General features: G+C 42.6%; 1 protein-coding gene across 9 annotated transcripts in view; it reads right to left on the reverse strand.

Annotated features, from left to right (window-relative positions):
- myocd (myocardin) overlaps nucleotides 1-19,335 on the reverse strand; it is a 90,176-nt gene that overhangs the window by 53,082 nt on the left and 17,759 nt on the right. Inside the window, exon 1 of one of the 9 annotated variants that reach the window (XM_048233462.1) lies at nucleotides 6,082-6,157. The exons of the other annotated variants lie outside the window; for them this stretch is intronic. The gene's annotated coding sequence lies outside the window, so the exon portion shown is untranslated. Of the gene's footprint in view, nucleotides 1-6,081; nucleotides 6,158-19,335 lie in introns of those variants that run through there. 9 annotated transcript variants of the gene reach the window in all.

Below are 19,335 nucleotides of genomic sequence, written 5' to 3' on the forward strand. Positions count from 1 at the left end.
GCACTTCGAGGTTTATGTGCTCGACACTTTTTTTTCGCCGCATTTTCACTTTCACTTACTCTGTCATGCACATGCTCTCTTTAAACAAACAGAAACTACAGAATTGTACACGGGGCAAGGGGTTAACTGATGAACCAGAGGCCACAGGGTTTTTAAGCTAAACAAGTGACTTGTTCTACACAAACAAGAGAGGTCTGCATCAGAAGAAGGGGGAAAATGACAGAAAAAAAGAGAAATGAATAAGCAGGGTAAGTGTTCTCAGCCGGCGGTAACACACTTTGGATCGTTCCCAGTTCAGGGCCGACTTGGCCAACGAAATACCCTTTTAGTGACAAAGTGCCCATCCCAGGGAAAGAACGTTAGCACCCGTGGCAAATGGGAGGGGTGGTGGTGGTGGGGGGGTTGGGGAAATGGAAAGAGACGATCTGGTGATGCTTACCAGCACATTCCTGAAGACAAACATTTATGTGACACTTTACAGGAGCTTCCACCTTTGCCGCCTCGCTTGACGAGGCCCATGCGCCACAGAATTCACTTTGTTGATTTTCTTGCGATTTGCCAAAAATTCTGGCTATCCATAAAGGTGAAGGCTTGCTAGCGGCTCAGATGAAAGGGCACGTTCCTTTTGGGGAACGCAAACCATCAAAAAACAAGAAGGACCCTGTCACCATGCTTTTTCTGCTCTTGCTCAGATTAAAAGGTCCTTTCGGAAAAACCAGACTGTAGCCCACAGGTACTGTTTCATCTCTGAGACTCATAACAAAATGACTTCTACTGAGGTTATACTATGCTTCAAGGCATACATATTTTGTATCATGCAAATCCACTCAAGGATCAATTGTTACGCAGAACCAGATGATTATGGTCAGAAACCGATTTGATCTTAATGGACTTCCATGTCAACTGACGTAAAGACCAAGGACTTCCTTGATGATTACAGGGTGGACAAACTACAGAGAGATTTTTCCTCACTTATTTATCTACAGGATCAACACTCACACACACAAAGATTTACACCCTCCTCAGACTGATTTCCAAGAAGGGTCTGTTATTACCATGTTACCAACGAGATGACCCCACGGGGCTGAAAAGCCTCTATCAGCCTAGAGGTGCTACGAGCACGACAAGTTTCATGCGTGCCGGTGGTCCGGTGTCCGGGTTCGTTGACTATAAATTTTCCATGAGAACTAAATATCGTTGTTCTGATAAGTTTCTGGAGAAGTTAGTGACATTGTACTAATATGGTTATCACATTTGCCAATTTGGCAAATGGTATTGATTCGTAAACTGTAAAAAATGCAACATAGCCTGAGAAGAAAAGAAGGTCAGTGGAAATAAACAAGATTTTTGGGGCGTCTGATAACAAGCAGGCTATCTAATATAGTGCTCCCATTAAAGAGAATTCCTTTATAGGGACTATGCTGCGTCTCTTTTCATGCTCAACCGAGTCAAACAAACACAGAACTCCAAGTTCCAGTTTGTCTGACAAAAGGCAATCTGGGCTGTATTCCATTGCAAAAGCAAACAGCACGCTAACACACATTCAAACATACACACACGCTGAAGCTTTTCAAGACTACAGACACCTAGACCTGGCACACACAAACACCTACACACACCTACACACACACACACACACACACACACACACACACACACACACACACACACACAAAAGGCTGTCACAGATGTTTAATAGACTATCTTTTCATGGATGGGGGAAAAAATGGTTTGACGCTTGTAGAGCCATCTTATCTGTCCTGACTCCTTTCATTTGATTTGTGCTCCCCCTCCAACACAAGCAACGTTCCTGCCAGTGGAATTCACCCAGACTTGGACTCGTGGCAGAGGCAGCACCCAAGAAGATCTCGGAGCTTTGGGATGGTGTAGGCTTTCCACCAGCTGGACTGGCGGCGCGAAGGGGCCCAAGCTGAGGTTACTGCTTTTCTTTGATAAAATATCATGATGAGAGGACAGGGGAATGATAAAACAAACGCAAATCAGAGAGCGCTTGGGCTGTATACCTTGACCAGCAATTTTATCTATAAGCTCCGTAAATAGCTTGATAAGGCCATCTTCAAAAATATGGATTGTGACTAAGAAGTCTGAAACTTCTACCAAAGACCATGAACAAATATAACCATGTTTGGAGACTCGAAGAACAACTGAGTTGTTGTTTGGCAAGATTTCAGCCTTGACTCATTGTTATTTTCTACCTGCTTTGTTGGTCACAGTTTCTCCACCTGATGTCAGAATCAGATTAATTTATTATATTTTGACATGGTGAGGTAAAACAGTGAAACATTAAATGCATCAAACTTTAAAGTAATCAAGATCATAAGCAGAAATATGGAATTAAGATGATCAAATCAACAATAAAATCTAGGTCACTTATGACACAATTTATGAAACATTTATGACCAAAAGAGAGTTCATGTGCTTTGGTTCTACTTGTAGGCACTGCTTATTTCTGCACTGACAAAGCAAGCAAGTGACCTTCTTGGACTGGACTGCTCACAGATTGGAGTTTTCGAACCTGCCGTCCAGGTAAGTAGAGATCTGGAGATGCAGATCAGACTTGAAGTCCTTAGCAATCTCTCACATCAGACCCTGGAAGGGCAGCTTTTGGATCAGCAGCTTGGTCAACTTCCAGTGACAACATATGTCTCTGAGAGTTAGCATCTCAGAATAAATGCTGGCATTCCACACATTCTCATATGTCTAAAGTCCTGATGACAGTCACTTCTCTCACTGAGGGCCAGATGTACTAACGCTTTTGTGCCCATTTCAGGCGTATTTGTTTCGCAATGTGCATGTAAAATCATTGCGAGGTATGTACAAACAGGCCGCAATGATGTAAAAGCGCCAAACTGCCTGTCGCGGAGCTGAAAGTGGCAGATTGCGATTGTCATGTCATGCATATGCATTCATGGGAAGATCCAGGGGAAAGTGGGAGTTTAGCGTAAAAGATGGGAGGGGAAGAGTAAAGAGCCTAGTTATGTATTCATGGGTATGTACAAAGACTGCTCCTGAAAGCGCCCGCGCCTATTCTGCGCCTAAATACTTCCGCCTTGTAAAAGCAGGTGTTAATCCACATTGCAGTTCAATGCGTCAATAAGAGAACCTTTCAAAGACAACAGAATCGCTATTTAGAACACCAGTTTTTGTGGTGAAAGTATTTGTACTACCAAAAGCAACCTTAACTTTCGTTGGCCTTTTAGCATGTCTTACTTTCACTTTCACGCCATTCACTTAAACTTTCCTACTTGCTAGATTTGACCAATCTTCCATAGCCTACGTGCACAAGTAGTTTGAGTAGAACTACTGATCTTCATTATCTCCCTGCTTGTTGACATCTTATCATGTATGCTATTATTTCATGATCGCTAAACGTTTGATTCTTTTTAATGTTGTCATCAGTTAACTTCATTAACTTCGGAGAAGGGCAGAGAAAGGCGCAGTTTACACTAAGGATTGAACGATTGATAAATACAACGGAAACTTGGGTCTGACAGCGCTCGCAATCTGCGGTGTGTCCATGGCGCTGATAACGCTACGTTTGCAAATGTACGTACATCTGGCCCTGAATGAGGCAACAGTGCTTTAATTTCTGCCATCTGATTCTGACTGGCGTTCAGGCTTGTTGCTGAAAGCACATTATAGGCCACTAATTCTCTATTAACGACTCACGCCATAAAAACATTTAAGGTCAATTTAAACGCTCGTCATCTCTATTGAAAATAGAGGCCTTACTTTACACTGCACTCGGGTTCTGAGTGCTTGTTCTACAGCAGGACTTCATCTGCCCGGCACTCAGACTAGCGAGGGCTCCTGTGATGCAATTAAACTGAACCAGACAGGGGAATAAACAGACAGTGAGGGATCACTGTTGAAAGAAAATCTTCCTTTCTGTCTCAATGACAATGACAAAGGGTCCATGGTTGTGTATCGTGGGGGAATAGAGGTTTCGAACAGCTTGTGAACAGTTCACACACAGGGGACCATGAGCCGCCACCACATGCTCTGTGTACAGGGGAGTGTGGGACAATGGCAGCAAATCCTGACGGAGCAAATCCTCCCGCGGCTGTCAAATTAAAACGTCAAGAATGTGAAAAAGCACTACCCTTTTTAGCGGCACGACGACATCCATAACGTCTAGAGTTTCCTGTCACGAGCCTTCCAAGCACAACAAAGATTGATGTTCGTGAGGGAAGCAGCTGAACGTCATGCGGTTTAAGACTGACCACAATCCTTGGCTTTTATGTGGCAAGGGGGAGTTTTGCTCTGGGTACATAGTTTACACAAATGAGAGACCCAGCGGTATCATGGTTTCACCAATGGTTCATACCTTTAACTCCTGCAGAGTCAGTTGATATTTCTTTTTTTTTTGAGTAGCACAAGTAGAGTGGAGGCCATGGGCTTGTGCTTTAAAATGATTTATGCCTTGATTCCTTGTTCAACAAACACAAGAGGTAAGGAATGACCTCTGAGGTTGAGTTGACAGACCAAATCAGAGTTTATTTTCATTAAAAGCATGGTCATTATTGTCCCTAAACCCCCTTTCACATTAGGACTTAAAGGGGCTACTCTTCCCCTTCTACTCTGTGTAAACTATTTAATTAATCTCCTAAAACCCTGATTTTAAAAAGCAAAATGGCTATTTTTGATGTCATGCACTCTGCATTCCAAGACTTGCGCGTCTGTATTTGAATGTTAAAATCCAAGAGTCATAGGTGGTAGATGTCCCGCTACTGTCTCATTAAACCCCTGCAGATATGACACAGTCTGCAGATGGTTATGGGATGACAAAACAGAGGGTTAAAGCTGGTTTACCTCCTGAGTCATTTCCTAGTCTTTGGAGAACTAAACAGTGAAGTACTGAAATAAAGATTTTGTTTATCCAACAACACCACCACCACCTATTGCCCCTTCATCTGCCTTCCTGCTCATATGACAGGGAGACTCATTCTACTGTACAGTACTTTGATGCATTAAGTAAAAAAATAGATCAATAAAAAAAAAAAGCTCAAAAAGTCCTGGTTAAGTTTTCGCCCTTGTAAATCTAAGTTTTCCATTTGCTGTCATTTGACCACTGAACCTCTTTAAACATTGCACAGCGGTCTGTGAACTATCAACAGTTGGTTATGAGACAACAGACCGATTGGGTACAGTTGGTATTCCCTTCCCATTCGGTCATTTGATTTCTTAGCCTCTACTGAACTAAGCAAACACATCAACCATATCCCAAGTCCTATCTTCGTTATGAGAGTCATATTTTTTCCCAAAATATACATTAATCAAATCACTGACCTTGTTGCATTGGATTTAACCATGTCGTCTGTCAGCAGCCATTATACTTCCCGATTTTCTTTTCTTATGGTCCCTTATGACATGCTCATGACCTCCTACCTAAAGACGTGAGTCACTATTATTTACTTAATATGCTAAAATAGAGAGGAAAGACGTGAAAATACAAGCGTGTTGTTTCATGTGTTAAAGCTTCTAACCAATTTCCAATGTGCCAATTCTCATAAATAATTCATAGCTGATTGTAAGAAAAGACAGGCATGGACTGAGAAGTATTAATTATTGAGTAAAAGATTACCAAGCATTGGTGTGTTGGTTCTGGAATCATCTCAAAGTTCTTAAGATGTTTTCCACATCAACATGTACAGAAACAATCTCATCTGCTTTCCAAGTACAACTTCAGAAAGCTATTTGTATCTGCTTTATTAAAGAGGAAAAGCAGATAATCATGGGTAAATACACAGGGAAAGTTAAAAGGTCACAGATTTTACATGCTGCGATTTAAAAAAAATGCTTACTAAAACCGACACCAATGATTGATTCAAACTTTAAATAGTGAACCAACAAATTATTCCTTAAATTAAAGTTTCTTCCAAAAATGAAAACATGAATTCTGCTCGATGAAAACAAATATCAACCACTTAGTATGGGATTGGTCCAAATAGGCTGCCTGCCCCAATCTATGAAATTAAGGAACACAAACTTCAGATTGCTAGGCTTTTACATCACTCCTCTGACAACATCCAATGAGCATGCTGTAGACCTAGCGCTCACCATTTAACTGCATTTCATCTGTGACTTGAGATTAAACTAAACAGCTTTCAAGAGCCCAAGAGACGAAAGCTGCCTTGCTTGTGGGGTGGGAGGCGTAGAGGTGGCAGTGGGTGGGTGAGGGGGTGGGTGGGGGGGGTTGACTCAATGTGATGTCAGTCCATTTAAAACACATGAGTCATCTGGACACTTTTGACAACTTGAGAGTGTCCTCTCAACTGCACAGAGCACAGAGGACTACGCATAACGTCAGCCCAACACATTCCTCATTGGCAGTGGAAGGAAAGAGAGAAGCGCACGAGAGAGAGAGGGAGAGAGAGTATCTGTGGGGTATCGTTAGGTTTCAGCACCCGACCGTGATGACCATGGCTCGGGCGTTCTCCAGGGCTAATAAATGTCACCGAGAGACTACGACGGCTCGAAAACCTCAATGGCGCATGCGCACGCTGACCACAAAGCAGAGTAAATTTGAGAAGTCTGACAGAAGATGCCCCAAGTGTGGAGGAAAAAAAAAAAAAAAAAAAAAAGAACTGGACACAGCAAGAGAAAACACTGGGGCCAGGAGTAATAACACAATAAAAAAAATCTGCCTCAGTCACTTAGCCCTTCATACGGCGCTCGAAAATCCAGCTGCACGTCAAAATATACACCAACCAAAATTAAAAATACACAGCGAAAAACCCTCCAAACGTCGGGAGATCGAGGGATATTAAGCACTAGATAAAGCAGAGGCATTGTGAGGAATATTTATTATTATCTCCGTCTCGTGTACTCTTCATCTCCATCCATATGCCCCCCCCACCCCCCCTCTCTTCTCCAGCACATCACAAACGAGGACTGTTGTATTTTGATGACTGCGGTGTCGAGCCACAGGTTTGTAATCCCCCACTTCCTATACGCGCGCTGCGGTTTTGGCAGCGGCGTGGACTAATAGCTTTCTTTTCAAATGACCGCTTTGGTACACGACTTCAGAGGAGAGGCCCAAGCATGAAATTCAATTATGCAGCACACGCTTGGCAGCCTCGTCCAGGGCTGTGCATGTTAATCCCCAACATACCCCCTGGATTTTCAACAGACAACCCCTCCAGGCCAGACAGAGGCCCCCGAGATGCAAGACGTGGATGACATGGGTGGAGATGGGATGAGTGCTCATCTTTAGATTGCATGCTTTTTGTGTTTCGTTTGCGTTTCTATGGCACTGCAAGTTACATTCTGTGTGTATTTTTGTGTGACAGAGAGGAGACACAAACAGAAAGGGAACGTTTGTGGGTGAGGTGTTGGTAGGTCTGTGTATGTGTATGTGTGTGTGTGTGTGTGTGTGTGTGTGTGTGTGTGTGTGTGTGAGATCATGACTAAGTGAACATGTGCCTGTGTGAGCATGTGCAAGAGCATGAGAAACAAAAGGAAGTGTGAGGCCATTCCAGAGAAGGAGTACATTGACGCGTGTTTGTTTACTGTGTCTTGTGGTATATGCATTTGCTAGCCATAGCAGCGAAATACTATTTAGATTGAGTCATGTTTGCACATGGTGGCGATGGCATAACCTAGACTAGATTGCTTATTCATGAGTGAAAGGTTTGTGGCTTTTTTTCGCTTGCTTTGAAGTGAAAGCTCAGCCTGACGACCACAAAGGAAACCATTTTGACGGGCCTCAGAAAGGCCCATTTCTCTCAGTTAGGTCATGCTGCTGATGATACAATTACTGGCCATTCAGATTCATTTTGTGGCTCATCAAAGCACAAAATAACTTCTACATTTCATGCTGACAACGGGATTAAAAACTCCAGTGGGACATTTGGTTTAAATCTGTCAATCTTCAAACCGGCAAGTCGGGGAGATTAAAAACGCATCTGGTCACCTGCATGAGTGTGACTTCTCACAGAGGGGGATGTTTTAACTAGGAGACAGGCGGTTGGCCCTCTTTCTTGGCTGTGGTCAACGGGAGTGAAAACACGAGCTGGGTCAGTGTCCTGATGACAAAGCCTAGACATGTCTGCTCAGAACCCCCACACACACACACACACACACACACACACAGACACACACACACTCCATCCCCCCTCAACCCACCCAGGATGGTCAGCACTTTTTGAGCTTCGACGGGGGGTGGGGAGTTGGAGAGCACCGCCAAGAAATGCAGGGGAGGCTTCCTGGCCGGATCCCGACTGGGAACAGTCTCTCCTGCTGCATCTCCCTTCTTCCCGAGCTCCTAAGGAGTCAAGGAGCAAGAGAGAGAGAGAGAGAGCGAGACGGATTACTCCGTGTTCCGTACCCACATACCTCAGTGTTGGCCTGCTTCCCCCCCAACCTCTGGCTCGCTCGTGAGGGAGTCCAGCGGGAACGCTGCCGTCCCGTCTTTCAGCACGGGCGGAGGCTTGCGGTCAGACTCGGGAAGCCGGTCAGAGTCGGAGTCTGGCAAGCCACTCCGGCGGAGTAATTACTGACCTGACGAGAAGTTACTACTGATTTATGTCATCCTCTTGTTCGTTAACGGCGTGTTCCCGAGTCGCCATTAACCACTTCAAACTTTTAAAGACAAACTGTAGCTATTGGCAGTTTATTAGAGAGAGCTTTCCAGCCAGAGGAGAATTATTAACAATTTGTCTCATAATGTTCATCTACAACAAAGAACATCCACAAAAAAGAAAACAAGAACAAATCTGGAGGAAGTCAACAAAACTAAATATTTTCCCATCATAAAGCTTAATGTATTCCGGACTAATCGTGTGTGTGGTGTGTGTGTGTGTGTGGTGGTGGTGGTGGTGGTGGGGGGTGCTGTGAAGCCTACACACATTACACATCCAAATTTAATCCCTGGCTTTATCTGATTTTCCTGGTTTGGATGTATGGGAGTTCCCATCATTTATTTCCCGAGGAGGTGCTGAGAGGGGCTGGGAGACGAGGGACTCACAAATCAGCACAGATGCATGGGTTTTAGGGCCACCCCCCACCACCCCCTCCCTGTTTCCAGTGTGTTTCGGATGGATGTGACCTTTTCGCGCTGTGCCATTGCTCTTATTTTTGGTGACTTCCAGCAAAGCAGCATGTAAAAAAGGCCACGCAAAACAGCAAACAGCCCCCCAAGGTCTGTCCATAGAGGACTGGTTGAGTGAGAGAGGGAGGGCATTGTACTGCAGGGGGAAGCCCCTTTTGGATTCCAGGGCCGACTGGTTCATACATGTGTGTATGGACTTAGAAGCATCAGGAGGAGGAGGAGGAGGAGGAGGAGGAGGAGAAAGGGGGCTCCGCTGCTCTGACAGTGTCTGTTTGCGGACGGGCAGCTGGGAAACAGCCTGACGCTGTGTTCTCGGAGTCCTCCTGTGGGAGCCTTCACCCAGAAGGGGCCCATCGCGTCAGCGGAACGGTGCCAAGCCTGGCACAGCTGTCCGTCATCCAAGGCTGGACAGCCAGGCCAGACCAGGCCGGGGTAGAGCAGAGCTGGCACTGGGACGAGAGGCAGCAGGCCGTGCACGATCAGTAAGGATCAAGAACCTTCTGAGTGGATTAGCATCAGCTGCGGTTAACATTTTGCGAGCGAGAACGGCGGACGATGGGCAAGCAGGGCACACTCACTTCCTCCTCGTGAAAAAAGACAATTTCTCAGCGGCACGTCACACGCTCACGACCACTGTGCACTGCGTCTCGAAATGTATAATCATTTTTAGATCTAACGACGCACGGAGTGGCTAAACATATGTTCTTAAAATCTCTTTGGCAATAAAACATGAGGAGAATATGCATTGGGCTATTTGAAAGTCTATAACCCACCCTATCCATCTTCCAGCGCTACTATACTGGGAAGCAGATTTACATCAGGCGACATCTAAAGGCAACACAAGGTTCCAGCCACACACAGACTGCTCCCTTTCGAATTTATGAAGGATATTATGCTTTCGTTGTGGCACAGTGTAATGTTTAGCTAACCTTTCTACCTCCCTTAATATTGCCATGCACGGCTGGTAACATTATAAGCAAATATTCTGCCCCACCATGAACTATAAATCAAAAGTTGAGACGGGCATTAATTTGAAAACAAAGCCCCTCTTTTGAAAAGGCTGCAGGGGAGATTAAGCCCTCATGTCAGTCTGTGTGGGAAAAAAGAAAACAGGGCTGTGCGTGTCACATGGGTCGCTCCGCTCCCAGAGTCTCGACCCAACCCACCCACTCGCCCATGTGCTCAACCGGTAGCTCTCTCTCGCTTTCTCACTCCCTCTCTCTTTATCTATTTCTCTATCTATCTTTTTCCTTATCTCTAAAGTGTCCAATGAATGGAGATGAATGACAACATTAATGGAAAACGCACCTGAAGACCGTTCTTATATTCCCACTCAAGTGATTATAAAAAGCAGCTGCCAAGAGAAATCTACTCTGACAGCTGTGTTGACACTAAAAATGATTTCTTTGGAAGATCTTTACATCTCACAGGGAGTAGATAAATACACAAATACCTTTACAGAAAACATAGGCACATGGTATACAATAATAGTTATGGTACACAAAAATATTTACATTGAGATGGTTTATCAGCATTAGCTTCAAGTACACAACAAGAAGACTGGGAAAATTCAGTGCACTATACGGCAAAGCCAAAAACGTGCCGGGACTTATTTTTGCAAGTCCCTGGGTAGCTATGCTTGCAATTTTAGCTGAATCAAACTGCAGTGTCCTATGAGGACCTCAGAGGACTGTGGGGACATTTCTCAGGTCACTGTGCACTAGCTACCCTACTCATGTTTGTCTTTGTCTTTTGGGACTGGGACTTTTATTTCAAATACAATCCACTCAAATATTTCACGAGGAGTGACAGAATTTAATTCAATTATAAATTCCTGTTTAGTTCTATTGGGATATATGATAAATGCACAGGACCAGTTTAGTAACCGCATTACAGTGTTGCATAGATGCATCTGGCAATTTCATGGGAAAAAGCATTGCTATTACCATGACAAGCGAAACGTGAACAATTGAGTGCTTCATTCTGTATTTTCTCATTACTCCTCCCAGAAATGCTATTTTTTGCCTCTTGTTTGGTTTTATCATGCTGTTTTTAGTTCATTGTGACATTGCACCTGCTAATACACAACTGGCACTGTTTTCAGACTCGTGGAGGAACCGATCCCGAAATAGCTTTCCCATGAGTTTAGGGTTTAAAATAAGGGCCTGGCAGGACACACCCCTGTGCTTGGAATGGCTGGTTCCATCATGGGAACCGTTTCAAGCTGTCTGTATGGACCGATCCAAGCGATTAACCAGATGAGACCTATATGGTAAAAAAGTGATGTGTAACGAAAACAATATTGTACCGACATTAATTCAAAAGCTATGTTGTTTACAGTCAGACATGAGTTTTGACAACAGAGGCATTGCGAATACTCCTTGGGGTAAACAAATCCTGAGGAGGACTAAGAGAGCACGGCAAGATTAGAGCGAGACAAGAGGAGAGCCAATGAGCACTGTAAGCAAACAGTGGCCGACGACAGATAATCTCCACTGAGACTGTGACAACAATAACAATCGTGTGAGACACACACACACACACACACACACACACACACACACACACATAAACTGCAAGGCTTTTCAAAGGAAAAACAGCACTCTTTGAAATCCGCTACCCTTTCCTATTCTCTGTGGACCCATCCTAGTACAAAATAAGAAGGCCCAACCCAAAACTAATCAAACCTGCAGGACTCTCTCCAGAGGCATGATATTCATCAGGATGCTTTACACTACACTCAAATGCCAAGAACTCCTATCAGTGCACCTTGAGGCTGCATTCACAGGCTAATCTCGGTTTCAGAGTCGGGGGGATGTATCAGTTGGCTTTGGTCTCGTTTTTCCACTGTGGAGTGGGTTAGCCGTAATCGACCAATAACTCATTGTTGCGCACAGAGTTTCAGAAACTAAATTTTGCGGCCTTGTACACCGAGTGGTTTTGTCATCTGGAGTAATAATAAGTTTCCATGCTCCCCCGGATCGGGGAGGGTATTTACTTTTGAGTCCGCTCTAGATATGCGTCCGAGACAAGAGTCTCGGATTGTCGCTGCCTGCTAGTCAACTTGGGTGGGCAGGTCTCACCATACTGCTTTTCCAGGGTAGTCTACGATAAAAATGGTGACAGATTTGATGCCAAATCACAGTCAGTTTTATTGCTCAGCCTCTTAAAAACACTGCCTTTCCTAAGGTCAAGCATTTAGCTCTAAGAAGCAGAGATAAAAAAGACAAAAGAAGAAAAGAGAAAAAAAAAACAACAAATGTACATATCCAAGTGAAATATGACATAACAAAAGAAGTCAGTGGAAATTTATGTGGAAAAAATCATCAAAGCCAAGTGTTTGGAGGAGAGATTGGAGAGATCCCTCCTCTTAAGAAGGTTGGTCTGTTCTCAGGCCTGAATCCTTTGACTCAGTGCTCTAAATCATTCAGATGGTTGCAAAAAATGTTTATGATAAGGTTGAATGAATAAAGTGTTTGTCCATTATCTATGAAACAGCGTGCAAAGATGTGTGTTTTAGCACATTGTGATTGAATTGTCACATTCTTGTATCTAAGGTCATATAAAATAGGTAATCAAATGTAGTCAACTTACAGACATTTTTGATAACATGATTTCCCCTGTTTCTGTGCAAGTAGAATCTGGTAGCAATTTACCTTTATCGCAACTTTGCCCAAACGTTCACAAGTGAGATGGCTCCTGAATTTACAGCCGGTATGTCAGATCCAACATTTTTATTTAGCAGTGCAGAACATGCTGTGTCTCCTTCCTTCTGTCAAGTTCATTCCAATTGATTTGTACTTCCCTCATCTGAAAGGAGTTATTGTCCTCGGATGCAAAGTAACAAACAGCTCTGTGTTTGTGTTTGCAGATGTTTAGTGATTTTAGAACATGCAGATACTGCTACCGACATACTCGTGCCCCAATGAAAGATACAATGACACACAAAACAGTTTTCACATTTGCCAAATGTCACAATGACTGATGGACCGTCAGTTCACCAGACAAAGGCATTTTTTTGTGCATTTACTTTTTATTGTGCATTCCAAGTAATATCAAACTGCTATTGAGTTATTTATGTTCACTTAATCAAAACAACTCAACTGCAGTTTGATACTAGATAGAATGCACAATAAAAATCATGATTTACATGTATGAATATTCACAACAATGGAGGTATCTGTTTTTGCAAATGAACTTTCAAAAGCCCTTTGCCGTTCATGTAGAAAGGGCATGAACATAGAGTAGACATGCTCTTTCATACAGTATATGCTGTCTGACACTGATTACAAATGAGCTGCTTACTCTGAGGGAATCTTAAAAATGCAAACAAAAACAGACAGAGAACGCAAAGGGATGTTAGAGCCTGTCCGGTGTTATAGCTCTCTTGACGCCATGAGGTTTGGAAATAAGACTGTCTCGTGAGTTTGAAACGACAAAGGTCATTTGCCCTCCCTCATGACTGGGAAACATGCCTCCTCATGACGAGAAATCTGAGAAATGCATGCTTTGGTAATTGGTATCTTAAATTGTGAAAGTGAATTGAAAAAACAAATACAAGGCATACTGTAGGAACGTTTTAAGATTCAACGTTTCCATGCATGTTTTACAATGTTGGGAGAGTTTGATTTCCAAAAAGGAATGGCAGGAGTGCTTGGCTGGTGTTTTTAACACTAGCAACCAATCATCTGAAACATCTTCCATCACAAAAGATGAGGCTGTAGATCTAACATCCAACAACCAACATATATTTGTGCCTGCAACACATGAACAGCACACAATTGGAAACACTAAATAGTACCGCAACATAGACTAAACCATTCAACGTAGCTGACCTTGAATTTCCCCTTGGGGATGGATGGATGGATGGATGGATGGATGGATCTATCTATCTATCTCTCTCTCTATCTGACACTGGGTAGAAATGAGGGTAAACTGTAAAATGCAATGCAATCTGTATACATTTTTGACTTGTTATTTTTCTAATCAAAATTAAGGGCTCATTTAACTCATTGTTCATTTAACAGCCATAATAAATAAGATTTATAGTGAATGTATAATTTATGCCATCATAACCCACGTGGGACCATATTTTCTTTACCTAATGATTAGTCGTGCTTGCTATTGTCAAATGTTTGAATTCTCTCATAACAAATTGCTGAAACTGAACTAAGTAGATTGCTGTGGTGTCTTTCACCAGCACTTGTTTGGCCTGTTGACTATAACTCATGAATCAAATCACCATGACACAGTAAATTAGGAAGTTAGGAATTAAGTGAACAAGCCTTTTTTATCTTTCCTAATGTGGAAAATGATTAGCCTTTTAGTCACTCTGATGGTAAACTCCCTGGGATAAGACGATAAGAATGTTCACACAGTTAACGTCAATCAGGAGGGACACCCCCTGCCCCCCTTGCCCCCACATCACTGCCATCCTTATTCAGTGGGGAATGGGAATGCACAAATGTGACGTGGAAAGCCACCATCTCATAGGAGAACAGCATGGACTATCCCGTCCCATTGCTTGACCCAGCGCTATGGAATTTGGGCATCAGACTGGCAGTTCTCATAAAAACAATGTTTCAGAGGAATCAAAGTTCCTAAGAGTTTGTAGACGAACCCACAGACGGTCACCTCTGCTGACCACAATGCGTCGTCTTAAGTTAACCTCAACTGCCTTTGGAAACAGTCCCGGGATGAAAATTTGATCCCACCTAATTCCGTGGTGCACCTTTCCAAGGTTTTATTTTATTAAGAGACACAGATAAGGGTTCGTCATTACACGTCTTGTTGCATTAATCTCCAGGGATTTGAGTGATAACAGTCCAAAGGACAGCTCATGTTCTTGGAACAGCTGAGGGGAAAAAAAGAAAATTGGAACGCAAAACATGGGTCTGTAACCTGAAAGAACAATCATAGTCTTTTTGATTGAGATATGATCCCCTCTAAAAGGCATAGTCACCTCTATAACATTACTGGATGGATCACAGATCTTTTGAAATCACTCAGTTATATTAATGGCATGATGTCATCTGGAAAACATGTTTATGGTTTCCCATGTGATAAGAGCCACTTCAGGAAGCTTGAGTGGGAAATACCAAGAAAGTTAGAGGCAAGGTCATTATTTATAAAAGCATTTTTTCTGGTGACAGCATTTGTTTACATCTGCTTAACAACCAGTCCAACAAACATTTTCAACAAATTTCGTAAGTTTCATATTTTGCCTCTTCGTCATAAAAATCCCCTTAATAGGCACACTATTCTAAATGCAACTATTATACAGTAAGCAGCAAAGGTGTACATACTTGGCTGGCATGTTACCAAACTACTGTTTTTTACACATCTACTTCATTAGATCTCATGATCTCAGTTAGATATCGGCCTTCAATTTTAGTATATACTGAGTATATATAGAGTTGACTTGCAGCAGATCAAGCAACAAAATACTTCATTGTCCCTCACTGCACTTTTCTCTCTCAATTAACAATAGAACAATAAACAGAAATGCCCATCAGACACGAGCCAGCACTTATTGTGTCAATGCCTTACTAAATATAGCTCTAATGTCCATGGTTAAGGGATTATTAACAGTACTGGCAGTGGGTTCTTGAAATATCACTCTGCAAATCCTTTAAGACATTCTGTTTTTATTTTTCAGCCATGTTTTGACATGGCAAAACTGCTTGCATACCTAACAATACCCTCTGTCAACAATATGTCTGACAATTCCCTCTGAAAGGAATATGATGTCAAAAGAAACAAGGACCTCTTGATTTTTTTGTTCCAGTTTTGTGGCTTCCTCTGTGACAACTCCCTGACAGATGTGTTCAATTTCTTCTTTGGCTTTAAGTGCACATTAGAGGACAATAAAGTCGGCGCTACTTAAGCCATTTCATGTGCGAGTGCGATTTCTGATTTCCTCTTTAAGTTTTTGCTTGGAATTAGTTCAGCCCTTCAGAGTGATTTCCTCTCTCTATGAGCTACCACTGGGCAGACTGACTGATCTTTAAAAAAAAAAGTGGCTCACACACAGCTACATTCATGCATCAGCCCTCACTCAGCATCAGACTGTCACTGTGTCGATGTTGTGTAAGTGTGTTACTGTACATTCTTTTCTTTATATACATGTCTTTTTATGTAAAATGTCATACAAATGCATCCTATGCAACCGTTATTTGAGACAGCTGGTGCTGTCTGAGCAACCACTTCAGAATTGCTTTAGCATAGGGCCAGTTGCTTACTGTATATTCAAACACAATTGTGTTAATTAAAGAAAGCGATCTAAAATAACATTTCTGGTTTAATTGTTTGAACCCAGGTTACAATTAATAAATACACATCTGGGTAATAGACATGGAGTGGACAGGTTAATAGATAACCAGAAAAGTCTAATGTTACTATACGTCTGACAAAGATACAGCAAAAATACACAAAGCTCCATACACGCCACCTCATAAATGTACCAATTCATTTTCCTCATTAAGCTGTCCAACAACAATCTGGTTTAATTTACCGAATCTTGAACTAAACTGAGCTATTATATGATTATGTTCTTAGCCTTTCATTTACTTTGCACCTTGTGCACGCAGTTGCACAGTTATCTTTGTATCACCCAAGTAAGGTATAAAAATGTCTAATTTCCAGGAATATGAACAGGGTCCATGATTTTGTCAACACTCATTTCTAAGGGGTTTTCATTTCCTTCTGCTGAGATGTATATATACAGACACTACTGGAATGCACATAGGGGGAGTATGAAGGAAACTCTGACCTATAGTTTAAAGAGATGCCATGATTCATGTTTGGATTTCAAGTTTTAAGAAGGGTAAACTTGAATCTCTCTTTTGTCATTCACTGCCTACATGTATAACTGAGGGCCTTCTTTTAACTTGAATGGACACACTGTTCAAGTTAATTCGTTTTTTTTCTGGATCTACCTATCTACCCTCTACTGTCCACAAAGATCTCGGACTCAAACACAGACAGCTTGGGTTTCCCAAAACACTCGGCTGCTAACAATACCTTAATTAAAGCAATCACAGGCCAAATGATGCAGCAAGCTGTGACAGGGCCAACCCTGCCAAGGGATCTCCAACCCCCTTTACCTTTACAGACACATTCTGTCGTGTGAAGAGCTCCCTACTCCTGACATTGAAAAGAAGAAGAAGAAGAAGAAGAAGAAAAACAACAACTTCAGATGGACTTTTTTTTTTAAACTCCAATTTCTGTGATTCTCCACATCTGTTGGCGTGGGCTGAGGCTAATACGGTGACTTCATTCATTTGTGCTGTATACAGCTGTCAAATGCTTGTGAAATGCCGTGTGTGCATCTGAAACGTGTCAGTGTCAGTGTCAGTGTTTGTGTCATGTCAGTGTTTTCCTTACAGTGGTCACAGTTGCCATCTCCTCAGATGAGCCGTTGCAGTATTGACATGGCCAGCGGGGTAAACTGAGCTAACACAAAGGGCTTGGGTGTTTTGTGTTTGGTGTCAGGCTGTTCCAGCAGACATTACATTGGGTCCGCGTTTTTGTTTGAAGCGCCAGCCGCACGGCTGACTCGGTCCAGTGTTCTGTGACACGGAGACGAGACGCAAACCCAATGTGACGCCCCCTGACCAGCACCCCTACCCCCATGTGCTGTCACACCGACGTGACTCAATTAGCCTGCTCAGTGCCAACCAAATTCACCCAGCCACAACCCTGGCCACAAAGGAACCAAGTAGCATTCAACAGGAAGTATCATCTGAGCCAGCGGACCGTGGGGCCAGTTGTTGCCAAAACACTCATTAATCCGAGCGGTCAGCAAAATGGGCACAGTCTTGGAGGCTCCAGAGTCCTCCTGCCAAGGATTGAGATTGTTTTTTTTTTTGTTTTTTTTTTAACGGTAAAACAAGGAATGGACAGAGAAGGTTAAAGGAACAATTAAATCTGTGTTTGTTCCAACACATTTACGATGTTTTGCCTGGGTCGGCTCTGTCTTATGTTTGAAATATCTGATCAAGACAGAGAGGAAAGCTGCATGTATGAGTAATATGTGCTCTGAGTCATACGCTTAATGACATAATGTGTCTTGTAAATGTTCTATTTCAAATGCTGGTCCTGTCTGAGGAGTCTAGACAAGTGAGGCGCATGCCCCCAATACTACATCAACTGCAGACCTACTGTAAACACTAATTAGGGCAAGATAACAACAAATATTGTAACCGTAAAATCAGTAACTAAACACAAAAACACACACTGTCCAGTCTCTTCAGTGACTAACCCTTTTGGCCAAAACTGTAGACAGAACCACTGAAGCCATCAATGTGATGAACAGTCGTACAGTAACTTGACCTTAACCAATAGCCATGACTGAATATAATCTGCCCAGGCATACTTAATTACTGGACATGGGTGTGCAAGTCTCCTCCAAAGCTCTCTAAGCTTGAAGCAAAGTCTGCATCTGACATTACTTTGACTAAGCACAGATGGAGCCTGCTCACCTTTATTGGCTGACAGGGTGGAGGTGGAGACCAGACAGGCAGACACAAAACTGGGAGAAATCCAGAAGTTCCTCTCTTTTCTTTCTTTCTTTCTCTGTATCACTCTCTCTCTGTCAATAACCAAATCTCTCTCTTTCTCAGTCTCTCTCTCAGCAAACACATTTAGGTACCTGTGCACATCTAATCCATGAGGTCTGAAGATCAGTGATTCTCTATTAGTCCTCTAAACCATACTAAACCATCTGGTGTCTGAATGATGATGTAGTGATCATCAAACCAATGTGTGTAAATGTGTAGTTTCAACTCTGTAAAATCTGAGCAGCTAATGTTGAATATATAACTCCATTTAGTCTATGCTGGCTTGAAAGTTGAACATTAATCAATCTACAGCTCATAACATTCTCCAAATCTGTCATGATCCGTTCTCTCCAAATGTACAGACTCGCCACCTATTACGTCTGTCTCACGACTGCTAGTAACTGTTATTAATGTTCCACTTGCACCTTCGACCTCCTTTAATCTCTTAAAGTTCTTTAATCTGATATCTAAAACTCGTTTCAATGCTCCTTTTCACCATATAAATGATGACCACACTTCAGTATAATGTCCACGATCTGCGCATCTATCAGCATTCTTATTGCATCGCAATTAAGGTTTTGCTGTTTGCATAATGATTCCTGTAAAATCAAATAAAAAAGCCTGACCCCATGTACATACACAAACACAAACACGCACAAACAGATTCCAGATATGTATACAAGAGTTCGCACTTCTGAGCCA

This window comes from Alosa alosa, chromosome 22 (assembly GCF_017589495.1).
Source record: "Alosa alosa isolate M-15738 ecotype Scorff River chromosome 22, AALO_Geno_1.1, whole genome shotgun sequence".
Lineage (NCBI taxonomy): Eukaryota > Metazoa > Chordata > Actinopteri > Clupeiformes > Clupeidae > Alosa > Alosa alosa.